This window comes from Halichoeres trimaculatus, unplaced genomic scaffold (assembly GCF_033239565.1).
Source record: "Halichoeres trimaculatus isolate MK-OKI-2021-1 unplaced genomic scaffold, fHalTri1.1 fHalTri1_scaffold_29, whole genome shotgun sequence".
Lineage (NCBI taxonomy): Eukaryota > Metazoa > Chordata > Actinopteri > Labriformes > Labridae > Halichoeres > Halichoeres trimaculatus.
In genome coordinates this window covers 510682-525452 of record NW_027437207.1, presented here as the reverse complement: position 1 = coordinate 525452, position 14771 = coordinate 510682, and the positions used below count along the sequence as shown (strand labels likewise).

Below are 14771 nucleotides of genomic sequence, written 5' to 3'. Positions count from 1 at the left end.
TGGAGTAGCTGCTGGGTGGAGCAGGGCAGGAGGCAGCAGCAGCAGATGTTGAGTAGCCGCTGGGTGTACATGTAGAAGGGGTGGAGTCAAACCTGTTGTAGAAACGGTTGAATTCATTCGCTATGTGGGCATTTTCAGGTGTAGCCTTTCCCCTTCTCTTTGAAGCCTGTGATTGCCCTCATGCCTCTCCACACTTCTCGTGTGCTGTTGTTCTGTAACTTCCTCTCTAGTCTTTCTTTATAGGCTTTCCTTGCCCTCCTTGTACTCCTCTTCACCTCTTTCTGCGCCATTCTAAGCCTGTCCCAATCACCACTCCTAAACGCCTCCTTCTTCTTGTTCAAAACCTGTTTTAAATCCCTCATAATCCAGGGTTTATTGTTTGGAAAGCAGCGGATGTTCTTTACGGGCACCACCACATCTGTGCAGAACTTAATGTAGTCTGTGACACAGTCCACAGCTCTACTGAGGTCACAATTGTCCCCTCCGGAGCCCATAAGTATATTCCAGTCGGTAGATGTAAAACAGTCTCTCAGAGCTTCGGTAGACTCTGGGGTCCATTTTCTGACAGATCTACTTGTAATGGGCAGTCTCTTCACACATGGTGTATATGATGGTCTTAGGTGAATCAAATTGTGGTCGGACTTGCCAAGAGGATACGTCAGCATGATTGAAGTCCCCTTATGTTAAAATCAATGCATCCGAGTGTAGTGACTCAATTCCTGCGACAGCTTCCTGGATGACGTCACACGCTTCTGCTAGTGGTGGGATGTAAACAACAAGAACTCCCGAGGCAGATAGTATGGTCTTAAAGTAACCAACAGGAGCTCCACATTGGAACAACAGATCTTTGTCTTCACGGTTACGTGCTCAGGGTGACACCACCTGTTGTTCACCAACAAGGCAAGTCCACCGCCCTTTGTTTTACCACACGTCTCCGTATCTCTGTCCGCCCGTATCATTGTGAAGCTGGTTACATTGACAAGCAAATCGGCGACACTATCCGCTAGCCAAGTCTCCGTCAAAAAGTATAGGCAGCACTCACGGTAAACTCTGTCAGTCTTAACCAATCCCTCCAACTCCACGATCTTATTTGATAGAGAGTTTACGTTCCCCATAATAACTGACGGTATGAATGGTTTGTACCGCCACCTCCGTGCCTTCAGTTTGGCTCCTGCTCGGCAGCCGCGGAAAGGTTTCTTTATCTCCGGCGGGATCCAATGCTTAATACCAGCCGAAGTGTATCCCAGCCGAAGCAGTTCATCTCTTGAGTACTTAAACATGCACATCTTGAGAAATAAAACGCAGTTTCACTTACATACTTTAGTACAAACTCAAGCTGCTCGAACTAGCTGCCACCGCAGTTGGCGCATGCGTTCCACGCGTTCCACCGTCAGGAGGAATTGTGGGAAAATCTGAAGCAAAGACATGTAGGAGCATTTCTTTGAGGAAGAGTGGAGGCAGAGATCGAACGACTTCATTCGTTTCTCTGAGACAAATAAGAAGCTTCAGCAGTCTGAGTTCTTCACATCAAGTGGATGTTAGTTCTGACTTCATCTACTTTAAGGGACTGAACCAAATGTGAGTCTGAGGCAGCCCGAAAACCTGCCCAGTCCAACTCCTCATGCCTCCACTTTCCCTTACACCAACAAGAATTCAGCACTTATGGTAAACATTGCGCTGAGAGACTTTTTGACTTTCATGCTCAGAAAAGCTCCCAAAATGTACAAAACAAATAAAAGTGAAAGCTCAGAAAAAGATTAAAAGAAAAACTGGATAACAAAAGACTGAGCTTCAGTCAGTGAACTGACCTCAGAGTCTGCAGTCTGCAGTGTGGACTCTCCAGGCCGCCTGACAACAGACGTACTCCTAAATTCCCCAGTTTATAGTTGTGATTCAGGTCCAGCTCTATGAGATGGGAGGGGTTGGACTTCAGGGCAGAGGCCACAACTTCACAGTGAATCTCTGAGAGGTCACACTGTGAAAGTCTGTAATAAAGTGAGTTAGAATAAGAGAGGACTCTTTAAACCATGAATATGTTTGATGAGATCAGAGTGGATCAGATCCTGTTTAGACTACGTCATCAGAAAGATCAGAGTCTAAACCATCTGAAACACATTAGGGACAAAACACATCATTTTAGACTTCTCCAGAGGAATCAGGATTTAAAGTCTGTTTATTTTTTATTTTCACATCAAAACTCTTCTATCAGACTGATTTGTACACTGTAAACCCAGATAAGTTGAGTTTTTCGTTGAAATGATTTAAACCTGTTACCTTAAAAAAAACTAAGAAATGAAATATAAAACCTTAAGTTAATTTAACTCAACATCTGAAGTAGTTACAATTATCATGGAAAATCATTCTACTGAATGTCTTCAATCAAATAAACCTGATGCCCATTTGTTGCAAATAAAAATATTTGGTAATGTTTAAAAAATGCTGTATATCACTGTTAAACATAACATGTTGACCTTTCTCAAAAGAGAAATATGGAAACTTGTTGCCTCCAAAAGGTAAAGTAATGCTAGAGTAACTCAGCTTTACTTGTCAATGAAGCCTGGAGAAACCAAGTGCTTATCTAAACTTGAAGCATGCCTCAAAGACGTAAGGTCATGGATGAGCAGAAACTTCTTACTGCTGAACTCAGAGAAGATTGAAGTCATTGGTCTTGGGCCTAAGTATCTCAGAGAGGCTTTCTTGAACAACATCACTGCCTTGGACGACATCAGCTTGGTTTCCAGCACCACTGTCAGGAACCTGGGAGTTCTTTTCGATCAGGACCTGTCCTTTAACTCTCACTTCCAACAGGTCTCAAGGACAGCATTTTTTCATCTTCCTAAAATCAAGAAAATTAGACACATCTTGGACAATGAAACTAGTCCATGCTTTTGTTTCTTCTTGGCTAGACTATTGTAACTCTCTTTCATCCAACTGTCCTAATAAGTCTATTAGGACTCTTCAGCTGGTTCAGAATGCTGCAGCTCGGGTACTGACTTGGACTAGAAGGAGAGAGCACATCTCTCCAGTGTTAGCGTCTCTACACTGGTTACCTGTAAAATCTAGGAAAGAGTTTAAAATTCTTCTTCTGACCTACAAAGCGCTTAATGGCATTGACCATCCGAGCTTGAAGAGCTAATTGTTCTGTGTTATCTGCCTAGGTCACTGCGTTCTCAACATGCAGGTCTACTCCTAGAAACCTAGGGTCTCTAAAAGTAGTATGGGAGGTCAAGCCTTTACTTATCAGGCCCCCCTTTTCTTTGGAATAAATTGCCGGTTGAAGTCCGAGGGCGTACACGGTCTCATCCTTTAAGAGTAGACTTGGAACTTTCTTTTTTGATAAAGCATAGTTATAACTGGATCAGGTCTGAACCAGCTCTTAGTCATGCTGCTATAGGTTCAGACTGCCGGGGTGAAACTGACACACAGAGCTCCCATTTCCCTCTCTCTATCTGTCAGTCTAACTTCTAGTCTTACTGTCCTGTTATAGTTACTGACCATACACCTCTCTGGGAGGCTCTGAGTTTGTCTTGAAGGTTCCTCTGGATCGGTGAAAACGCTGTAAGCATAACAGGCCTGCAGGTAGTGCTATAACTGTCTTGTCCAGAAGCAGCTTTTGGGAGATCTCCACCAAAGTAGAGTTGAGCCGATTATCTGGTGTATTGGGGGATACCAAGTGCAAAAGTGGAGCAAGAGATGCACATTTTGTATGAAGACAGTCAGCAGATTTAGCACAATGAGCAGCTCAAGCACAACACGGTAGTTTGTGGCGATCGTAACAGCGGTACTGTTGTCCTGTTGTATACGCTGAGTGTGACGTCAGCGTTTCCACTGAAAACGCCGGCTGACTGTTAACATGGCAATGGTGTAGGCAGCTTTTCAGAAAAATCCCACTCTGGAGGCCATTTTCAAAAGTTTGTGTTTTAGGTCGGCTGAAACGCCATTTCCGTGTAAACACAAGGCTGAAACGCAACAAAACTTTTGCGTTTCACCCTAAAACCGTTGTCGTGTAAACGGCCCCTTTATCTTTCTCATCTAACCCATCACAGTCTCCTCAGATGTCGGTCTAACATGAGTCTGGTTCTGCCAGTTAAAGTGAAGTTTTTTCTTGCCATTTTAACTTACTAGATGCTGCAAAGTACTGTACTCATGGTGGGGTAAGATGAGATAAGACTCCTTATCTTGTCTTGATGTTGGGTTTCTGTTAATAAAATTCCATTGACATTCACAGGTCTAGACCTGTTAATGTTTCTGGAAAGTGTCCTTAGATGACGTTTGTTATCATTTGGCGCTATACAAATAAAGACTGATTGATTGAATGCTAACTTAAATAAAACCAGTAAATACAGCTAGATTACTTGGTTCCTTGGGATTTTTTTAAGTAAATGCAACTTAAGTAATGCTTTATGATAACTTGTTTTCTTGTTCTGCACTATAAAAAGTTTATGCTCAGCTGGGTCTTATATCCACAGCGTCCCCTCCTCTCTCATGGTTACAAAAAAATCAGTTCTAATTTCATAACTTTAGTAACTGTGATTGAGGAGTGAAGGAAGTAGATATGAGACCCCACTGTACATTGATACATTATTCCTCAGGGGCCACAGGTTGTTTGAGCCCCACAGCACTGACTGGTGATCTATGCTCCATGGTCATGGGTCTTGTACCTGTTGACTTCTGCAGACTGCCTAATGCCAAATTCTGAGTTTAAGTGTGAAATCTATTTTTTGGGAGACACAGAAAGCCAGCCCATACCAGGTAGAGCATAGACAGCTGATCAATGCCACAAGGAGCAAGGACAGCTGGTCCATGCCATGAAAAGCACAGACAAACAGTCCATGCTCTGACACACAGACAAATGGTCCGTGTCAGGTGGAGCACAAACAGCTGGTGCCACTGCTGCACATCTAGAAGTTCAGCAGGGTCTCACATCGACTCTGCCCCCTTCTGACTCACGGTTACAAAACACACTCACAGAAACTAATGATTTTAAGTTGTGCTTACGTAAACAGTAACAAAAGTTAAATCTACTGATAAATCATCAGTTTCAACACTGAAAACTCAGACACTTGAGTAAATCGAACTTACTAACAATTTTAAAATTTTCATAGCTCAATCCAGTTGAGTAATTTGGACTTCGGGGTTTACAGTGTAAAGTTGATCTCAGAGAAACTTACCGAGCCTTCCTGCAGTTCCTCACAGCTGGAAGCAGTCTTCGTCGTCCCTCCCATGACGTGTTGTACTTCTTTAGATCTAACTCATCCAGAACTTCCTCTGACATCTGCAGCATGTAGGCCAAAGCAGAGCACTGGATCTCAGAGAGTACCCTCTCTAATCTGCTCTCTAACTTCAGGAACTCTTGGATCTCCTGATGGACTGAGGGGTCCTTCATCTCCATAAGACAGTGGAAGATGTTGATGCTTCTGTCAGGAGAGACCCAATAACTGTTCATCTTCTTCAGGTTGTTGATGACTGTGTGGATCATCTCTGGACTGTTGTCTGTGTGACCCAGCAGACCTCCTAAGAGTCTCCGGTTTGACTACAGAGACAGTCCATGAAGGAAGCGAACAAACAGGTCCAGGTGGCCGTTTTCACTGCTCAGGGCTTCCTTCATAGCTTCTTCCAGGAGGTCTGCCACAGTTGAGATTTCCTCCACAAAGTCTCCATATGTGTAAGGGTGTAAGGTGTAGACTGCAGCCAGAAACTCCTGAACACTCAGATGAACAAAGCAGTAGACTGTTTCTTGGAAGATCACACTCTCTCTTTTGAAGATCTCTGTACAAACTCCTGAGTACACCAAAGCCTCTGAGACATCCAGACCACAGCTCTCCAGGTCTTCTTGGTAGAACAGGATGTTTCCTTCCACCAGCTGTTCAAATGCCAGCCTGCCCAGCTTCAGGAGAACTTCTCCGTCAGCCTCCATCAGCTCCTGAGGGCTGGTCTGATGAGCCTCAGCGTACTTCTTCTTCCTGTATGTCTGAACCAGCAGGAAGTGTGAGTACATGTCAGTCAGGGTTTGGGGCAGCTCTCCTCTCTGCTCTGTGCTCATCATGTGATCCAGAACTGTAGCAGTGATCCAGCAGAAGACCGGGATCTGACACATGATGTGGAGGCTCCTGGAGGTCTTGATGTGTGAGATGATTCTGCTGGACTCATCTTCATCCCTGAACCTCCTCCTGAAGTACTCCTCCTTCTGGGCGTCAGTGAAGCCTCGTACTTCTGTCAGCCTGTCCACGTGTGAAGGAGGGATCTGATTGGCCGCTGCAGGTCGAGAAGTGATCCAGTCCAGAGCTGAGGGAAGCAGGTTCCCCTGGATGAGGTTTGTTAACAGCACCTTTACAGAGCACTGCTGTGTGACATCAGACACACGCTGAGTGCTGTGAAAATCCAGAGACAGTCTGCTTTCGTCCAGGCCGTCAAAGATGAACAACAGTTTACAGACAGCCAGCGTCTCTGCTCTCAGCTTCTCTAATGTTGGATGGAAAACATGGAGCAGCTTTAGGAGACTGTAGCGCTCGTCTTTGATCAGGTTCAGCTCCCTGAATGGAAGCAGGACCAACAGACTGAGGTCCTGGTTTTCAGAGCCCTCTGCCCAGTCCAGAGTGAACTTCTGCACTGAGAAAGTTTTTCCAATCCCAGCCACGCCGTTTGTCAGGAGCACTCTGATGACTTTCTGCTGCTCAGGTAAGGCTTTAAAGATGTCCTGGATCTTGATGGGAGTGTCCTGGAGGATCTCCTTCTTAGAGGCTGTCTCCAGCTGCCTCACCTCATGTTGGGTATTCACATCTTCACTGGGTCCCTCTGTGATGTAGAGCTCAGAGTAGATCCTGTTGAGGAGGGTTCCACTTCCTGTTTCATCACTTCCTTCAGTCACACGTTCACATCTCCTCCTCACACTCACCTTGTGTTCATTGAAAAGCTCCTGCAGTTCAGCTGGCTCTGAAAAAGACCAATCAGAGTGAGACAAACAAAGAGAATGTGAAAATGAAGGGATCGTTTCCATTAGCTCATCAATATGAAAAGATGTGCACAGAGTCCTCTCAGCTCTCTGTGTCCATGTGTGCAAACTAAAGCAAAAAGAAAAGAGAGAAGAAAGTGAATGAAGAGACAGAGGACAAGCTCATCAAAATCAGACATGTCAGCTCTGAGTTCTTCTGGCTTTGAGTTTTCTCTCAGAGGAGAAAACAGATCAAAGAAGAAACAGCAGAGAGATCTGCTGGAGCAGACAAAGCATCAGGTTACATTTCACCTGGCTTTGAAATGTACTGATAATCCTAAAAATCTTTGTGCTGTGTGACTGAATCATGTCAGCCTCTTCAATCCTAACCTTGTGTTTCACACCTCTTCACACACAGGTGTACAGGCTTCCTTTGTTCAGGGCTGCTCGGACGGCCTGTCTCAGCTCCAGGTCCTGGTCTGGGTCAGAGAGAAAGAAGTTCAAGTTAGCTTCTTTGTCTGGATGAATTCAGCCTTCAGTCTGTGATGTGTTTGATTTGAAGCCTCTTAGTTTCATAACGCAAATCCTGTTTTTCCTGTCTGACTGTTTGATCAATCACAGGCAGACATTCCTTGTGGTCTTGTGATCAACACAAAGCTCACACTGTCTGACTGTCTGTGGCTACTTCACAGTCAGAGCCTTCATTTTCACAGAGCTGAACTCACCGACTGATCCACATCTGTCCCTCTGCTCCCATCAGACAGGGAAGACTCCCCGCTGTGGGAGACAGACAGGAACTAGCAAAGACTTCAGGGTTTCAGCCGTGCTCGCATTTTCTACAAACATTCAGGAGAGGAAACAGCTCCAGGGTCTTACTGTGGCTCTGTGGGTCCAGGTTCATCAAAGAGGTTTAGACTACCAGTTCTGGACCAGTCACTCCTCAGGGACACACAGCTGGGTCCTGGAGACTCTGCTCCCTGTGCGCTGGACTGAAATCTGCAAAAGCAAACTTGTTCTTCTAAAGAACTCATATATCTTTGACAGTTCGTCTGAGAAAAGAGAAAAATTCAGTTCAACAATTTTATTTAGCAGAAGCTTTTTGTCCAAATCAGCATACACCACTGAGCTGGGGTTTGGTGCCTTGCTCACCTTGACAAAGCTCAAGGAATAGGACTGACACCTTTTCAGCTCTCAGCCTAGTTCCTAATCTTGGTCCATGCAGGTACTTGAACTAGCAACCCTCCAGTTACAACGTCAAATCACTATGGATTGAGCTAGTGCTGGACAGTGGCAGAAACTTGTCCCTTGGTCGTTTTGAAGATGGTGAAAGTATCAGCATAGACCACAGTTTATTATTATTATCCCTATTCTCACAGGATTAGTATGACGTGTGATGCTCTGGTAATTTAAGAATGACCCCCTGACATCAGTTTTTGGTGTGATTCATTCTCACAGGATCAGTGAAACCTGTAAACAACTTGGTGTTTCTCCTGTTTCTGAGTGAAAATGCTGCACAGATCCACCATGCTTTAGAAGCAGCACCTCACTCTGCAGCTCACAGCCAGCTGTATATTTAGATCCGAGAAGAAGAAGACGCCCACATCCAGCTTCATTAAAACTGTGGCTGAATCTCAATGTGATAAACTGCAGTTTCCTCTCTGCTCTCTTCTTCACGGCTCTGGAAGAACCTTCTGAGTCGCTATAACATTGTAATGTGATACTGATGAGTGTTTTTTTCTCGTGTGGCAGCAATACTCTTCAGTAGAAACCCATCAGCAGGCTTTGTTGAAGTCTTTTCACTGACATAAAAGAATGACTAAAATTCTTCAGTGGTTTTGTAAAACTTACTAAAAAACCTCAAATGAAAGAGAAAATGTCTTACGTTTTTTGTCTTTATCAATCTGTGTTTTACATAAACTCACTACTTTTACCGATCAGGAGTGCTGACAGGCTGTCAACACTAAATTCAATTTTCGTTTCTCTTTTTTCTAATGGAGTACAGCTTTAAAATTTTGTTACACTGCATAAAGACATAATTGAGTTTCATCAGCCTATAGCCTCAGTTTGCCCTGAATCAATAGAGGTGCTGCTCTTCACTTCACAGAGAAAAATGAGACCACAGTGAGTAAAAATATGTGGGGTTGAAGGGTTTTAAGCAGGCTTCAGCCCTAAAGCACGTTTTCAATGGCCAGTGTGACGGCAACCGTCCTTGAGCACAATTCACTTCTCTGCTTTGGCATGCTTCAGAGAGGTGGGCTTTGGCACGGTTTACTTCATGCACAAGCACAAGCAGGCGGACAGCGCGTGAGATCCACGACTTATGATCACCGCGAGTGCATCTCTCGACAGTCATTTTAAACAAAGCGGGGATGTTAGAGGGCTGTGTCGGGCAAAAACAACTTGAAGTCTAAAAGTCCATAAAAGTTGCAGCAGTGCTCTCTGTGTCTCATTTTGCTGCCTCTGATGAGATCACGCTTCATGCAAACAGACGTTTCACCAGTGGCGAACCGTGGCCCCAGCCACTGGGCCTTCAGTAGGACCATGGGACCACACGTGGCAATAAACAATCAAAAAAAGAAATAAAAACAATAGCCAGAATCATGTGACATGGAAGTTTAGTATATTGATAGTTTTGTGGGATTATTAATTTATCATGTGCCTGAACACTGCAACACCTAACACAACTTCAAACAATTAAAAAATTACGATATAAAAAAAAAACAAAAAACGGAGTTTCAAGTAATCCAGCAACCACACAGTCTTCTCCATTACTTTCCGCCATTTCTCTTCACGTTCTGCCAACTAGATCTTCTCTTTTCTCCTCACTCACTCACAGCTACAGTTAGGCGCTTATCCATTAAAGTGATACTCTGGGATGGAACAAGTTGGGTCCTTTCACAAGGTTTAGGGCAGAAATTACCCCTACAGCAGTGTTTTTGTGCAGCAGAAGCCCAGAGCGCTCGCACCCAACACCCCCTCCCTGCTCGTCAGCCGGTTTCCTCTGCAGTCAGACGGGGCCATATTTTACTTGACCAAAAACACAAATAAACGGACTCCCACCGAAAAAATCTGATATCAGTCTGCATTCACGCTTTATTGAGAGAATTTTCAGTGTGTTACTTTCACACAGAAACACCGCTAAATAAGGCTCTAATTCTCATCGTGTCTCTGCGTCCTGGCAGACTACCTGCATTTGTTTATATCTGGCACGCCGCGCGCGCGCACGGACTAATACACTAAGTGGTGAGCGCCTCGTAGCCAGCTGCGGCTCTGCAGCGGAGGTAGCGCCATTTTACGACACGATGAAAACTAGAGCCTTATTTAGCTGTGCTTTTGTGAGACAATCAGCATGGAACAAGAGTGCCGCAACATTGGCCAGCAGGAGACAGGGCCAGGAAACCTGGTTCACCTTGTATTTAGCTGCTGACATTAGCATAATGGGCTCACTCTGTTAGCTCTGCAAAGGCCATGAACTGCTTCTTTAGTCAGCAGCAAAGCTGGACAGGCATGTCTGATAATCTACATTAAGGAGCAATAAAACAGAGAAACCAACGCTGTTTACAACAATTTCATTTCAATTCTCTCATGAATATGATGGTGTGCTCCGAAACAGCGCATCAGTGCCAACCTGCTGCACACTGAGAGACTCCAAGAGCAGAAGAAATAAACAGGTGTTTCCATGTTCACGTCTTTGCAGGAACAAAAGTCATATTGATTAAGTGTTAGTGTTTGAATCATGAAGATTTATTGCTGTTACTATGGAAACTACAGGCGCAGTTAAACTGTGTTAAACTGTTCGTGGTTCTCTGCTCTGCTGAGAGGCTCAGAGCGCTCAGCGCTGACACACACATGGAGCACGGCACACGCAACCAAGACTCAAACACCTCAGTGAAGAGGGATGATGGACCAACATCTATAACATCTGTTAATGACATGCCATGTAAGGACGAGACACAGCTGATAGGGGGCCCCACCACATCACTGTGGAACAGGCGGTGGGACCAGAGCGCGCTAAGAGCGATGGGAGCTGAATAGCCAGCACAAGAGCTTGTGGAAGGGGAATAACATGAGATATGACAGTTTACCGCTGTTCTTCAATTCCATATCATAATGAAGTTGGCCCACAGTATACCGTGGACAACAGTAGAGTGGCCAGCACTAGATGAAGCTAGTGATGCTCTGACAGTGAGAAGAACTGAAAGCTGATAGCTGACAATAAGCTGTAAACATGCTGTTCTCAATGATCAAAAGAGTTCAGTGTGTCTGCTTTCAGCAGTGGTGGACAAAGCTCCACTCCACTACTTGAGTCAAAATGTTGATCCTCATGGTCACATCTTACCCCGCTACAAAGAAAAGAGGATTAGTCTAAATGTTATTCAAGTTAGAGTACTAAAGTACTTCCTTTGAAAAAGACAGGAGTATTTCGAAGTACAAATTCCATGTCCACCTCCGTGGCCACCACCTTATAGTGGTGGAAGGGTTTGAGTGCCTCAATGATCCTAGGAGCTATGTTGTCAGGGGGCAACCGCTCCTGGAAGGGTTTTTTAAGGCAAACAGGTCCTCGGTGAGGGGCCAGACAAAAAGCGGTCAAAGACCCCTAGTGATGAGTACTAACAGGATTCAGTTCACCCTGGCTGGAGGGTCACCAGTGCCTCACCCTGGAGCCAGGCCTGGGGTTGGGGCCCGCAGGTGAGTGCCTGGTGGCCGGGCCTTCACCCATGGGGCCTGGTCGGGCCAAGCCCAAATGGGTGACATGGGTCCATCCTTCTGTAGACCCACCACCTGCAGGAGGAGCCATAGGGGTCCGGTGCAATGTGGATCAGGCGGTTGTCAAAGGCGGAGGCCTTGGCAGCCTGATCCCAGGTTACGGAAACTGGCTTTTGGGACATGGAACATCACCTCTCTGATGGGGAAGGAACCTAAGCCGGTGCAGGAGTGAGAGAGATACCGGCTAGATATAGTTGGGCTCACCTCAACGCATAGCTTGGGCCAATCTTCTCGGGAGGGTTGGACTCTCTTCTTTGCTGGCGTTGCTCCAGGTGAGCAGGTGTGTGTTTACTTGTAGCTCCCCAGCTCTCTGCCTGCGTGTTGCAGTTTTCCCCGATGGAAGAAAGGGTTGCTTCTTTGTGCCTTAGGGTGGGAAAATGGGTCCTGAGCTGTTGTTTGTGCCTACCCACTAAATAGCAGCTCAGAGTACCCACCTTTTTTGGAGTCCTTGAGACGGGTGCTGGAAAACACCCCAACTGGAGACTCTATTGTCCTACTGGGGGATTTCAACGCTCATGTGGGCAATGACAGCATGACTTGGAGGAGCGTGATTGGGAGGAACAGCTTGCCTGATCTGAACCAGAGCAGTGTTCAGTTGTTGGACTTCTTTGCTAGTCACAGTTTGTCCATAACTAACACCATTTTCAAACATAGGGGTGTTCATAAGTGCACCTGGCAACAGGACACCCTAGGTTGCAAATCAATGATCGACTTTGTAGTATCACCTGATCTGCAGCCATATGTTCTGGACACTTGGGTGAGGAGAGGAGCAGAGCTGTCAACTGATCACCACCTGGTAGTGAGTTGGATCAGATGGCGGGGAAGATGCTGGACAGACCTTGCAGACCTAAATGAAGAGTGAGGGTTTGCTGGGAACGCCTGGCTGAGTACAATGTAAGTTTTGAACACTGGACCAGCTCTATACCCTTGCAAGGGTGCTAGAGGGGGCATGGGAGTTTGCCCAACCAGTCCACATGTGCTTTGTGGACTTGGAAAAGGCTTTTGACTCTGTCCCCTGAGGTATCTTGTGGGGTGTGCTTCGTGAATATGAAGTAGATGGCCCGTTGTTACAGGCAGTTTAGTCTCTGTATTTCCAGAGTGAGAGCTTGGTCCGTATCCCCAACAGTAAGAGCGCGGTCACACTGACCATCCAAACCGTGCCGTGCTTAAGCACGATTGCCCCCCCACAGCTCTGTTTTCCAGCTGGAGAGTACGGCCATCAGTCACACTACCCCAATATGAACCAGACTTTAGCGGGTATCATACACGTGCACAACCCGCCTATGTCATCGTGAAGCATCTGTTTACATGAAGCATGATCTCATCAGTGTCAGCACAATGATACACAGAGAGCACTGCTGCAACTTTTGGACTTATGGTGAGTCGTTTATGGCCAACACAGCCCTCTAACGCCCCCGCTTTGTTTAAAATGATTGTCGAGAGATGCGCTCGCGGCGATCATATGTAATGGATCGCACGCGCTGTCCGCCTGCTTGTGCTCGTGCATGTAAACCGTGCCGAAGCCCACCTCTTCGAAGCATGCCAAAGCACGAAAGCGAATCGTGCTTGAGCTCAGCACTGTTGCGGTCACACTTACCTTTCCAAATGTCCTTTACGGCACCAGTGTGACCGCGTCCTAAGTCAAACTTGTTCACAGTCAGGGCTGGACTCCACCAGGGCTGCCCTTTGTCACCCATTCTGTTCATTACTTTTATGGACAGGATTTCTAGGCCCAGTCAAGTGGCGGAGGGAGTCAGGTTCGGGGGTCTCAGGATCCCATCTCTGCTTTTTGTGGATCATATGGTCCTGTTGGCTTCATTGAACGCTGACCTCCAGTTTGCACTGGGGCAGTTTGTAGCCGAGTGTGAAGCAGCCGGGATAAAGATCAGCACCTGTAAGTCTAAGGCCATGGTTCTCAGTCGGAAAAGGGTAGACTGCCCACTCCAGGTTGGGAGAGAGTCTGTTCCCCAAGAGGGGGAGTTCAAGTATCTTGGGGTCTTGTTCAATAGTGAGGGGGAAATGGAGCGAGATTGACAGACAGCATCCACAGTGATGCGGACGCTATACTGGTCTATGGTGGTGACGAGAGAGTGGAGCTAGAAGGCAGAGCTCTCAATTTACCGGTCAATCTACAATCCAACCCTCACCCATGGCCACGAGCTGTGGGTAGTGATCAAAAGTAACAGATCGCAGACACAAGCCGCTGAAATGAGCTTTCTCTGCAGGGTGTCTGGGCTCAGCTCTGGAGATAGGGTTCGGAGTTCGGACCCTTGGGAGGTGTTTCGGGGCATGGCCAAGACCCTGGGGCAGACCTAGGACATGGCGGAGAGATTATGTCTCTCAACTGGCCTGGTATCCCCTCAGAGGAGCTGGTGGACGTGGCTGGGGATGGCACTGCTGCCCCCCGCAGCCCGGACCTGGTTGCGGTGGAAAGTGGTGGAAAATGAAATGAACTGAAAGTCCATGTCCTAATGTCAGGATATTGCTGTGTTGTTTTCTCAGGGCTTTTACAGAAGCTTGGAACCAGCCAATGAAGTACTGACTTCCTGATGTACAAAGTACAACTCTGCTTTCAAGAACTCCTCATCCTGTTGAACCACTAGGCCCATTGCTAACATAACACATGCCTTATTAAAATCTGTAAACCGCACACAACATCCAGCCTGCATTTTTGCATGTCTGTGTAAAGTGATGGAAATCCCTAAAACACTGGTTCATTCCAAACTATCTTTTTTCTTTTTTTCTTTTTGTGATGTCATAGCCAGAGAACACTGACTGAGAACACTGCTGCTTTGTCTCCATTGGCTGTTTGCCTACACTGTTGCTGCTTGGTTTTAACAGACTGCTCTGCTGCTGCTTCGGCTCGTGGCTCACCGGGCTGTTGGCTTGCTGCTATTTAAATCTTAGTGGTCTGTCTTCTGTGCTTTTCTGTCAGGCTAGCCTTTCTTGAGGAGACAGACAGCACATCCAACTCCTTTTCTTTTTTTTTCAGTTTAAGATATAGTGATTCTAAGCATGTGAATGAGTGGTGGGGATTTATATCCATTTTTGCTTATTTACATTTGCATAAGTT

General features: G+C 46.1%; 1 pseudogene; it reads right to left on the bottom strand.

Annotated features, from left to right (window-relative positions):
- Window positions 1-2766: 2766 nt before the first annotated feature.
- On the bottom strand, window positions 2767-13395 carry LOC141786451 (protein NLRC3-like; annotated as a pseudogene).
- Window positions 13396-14771: the final 1376 nt, after the last annotated feature.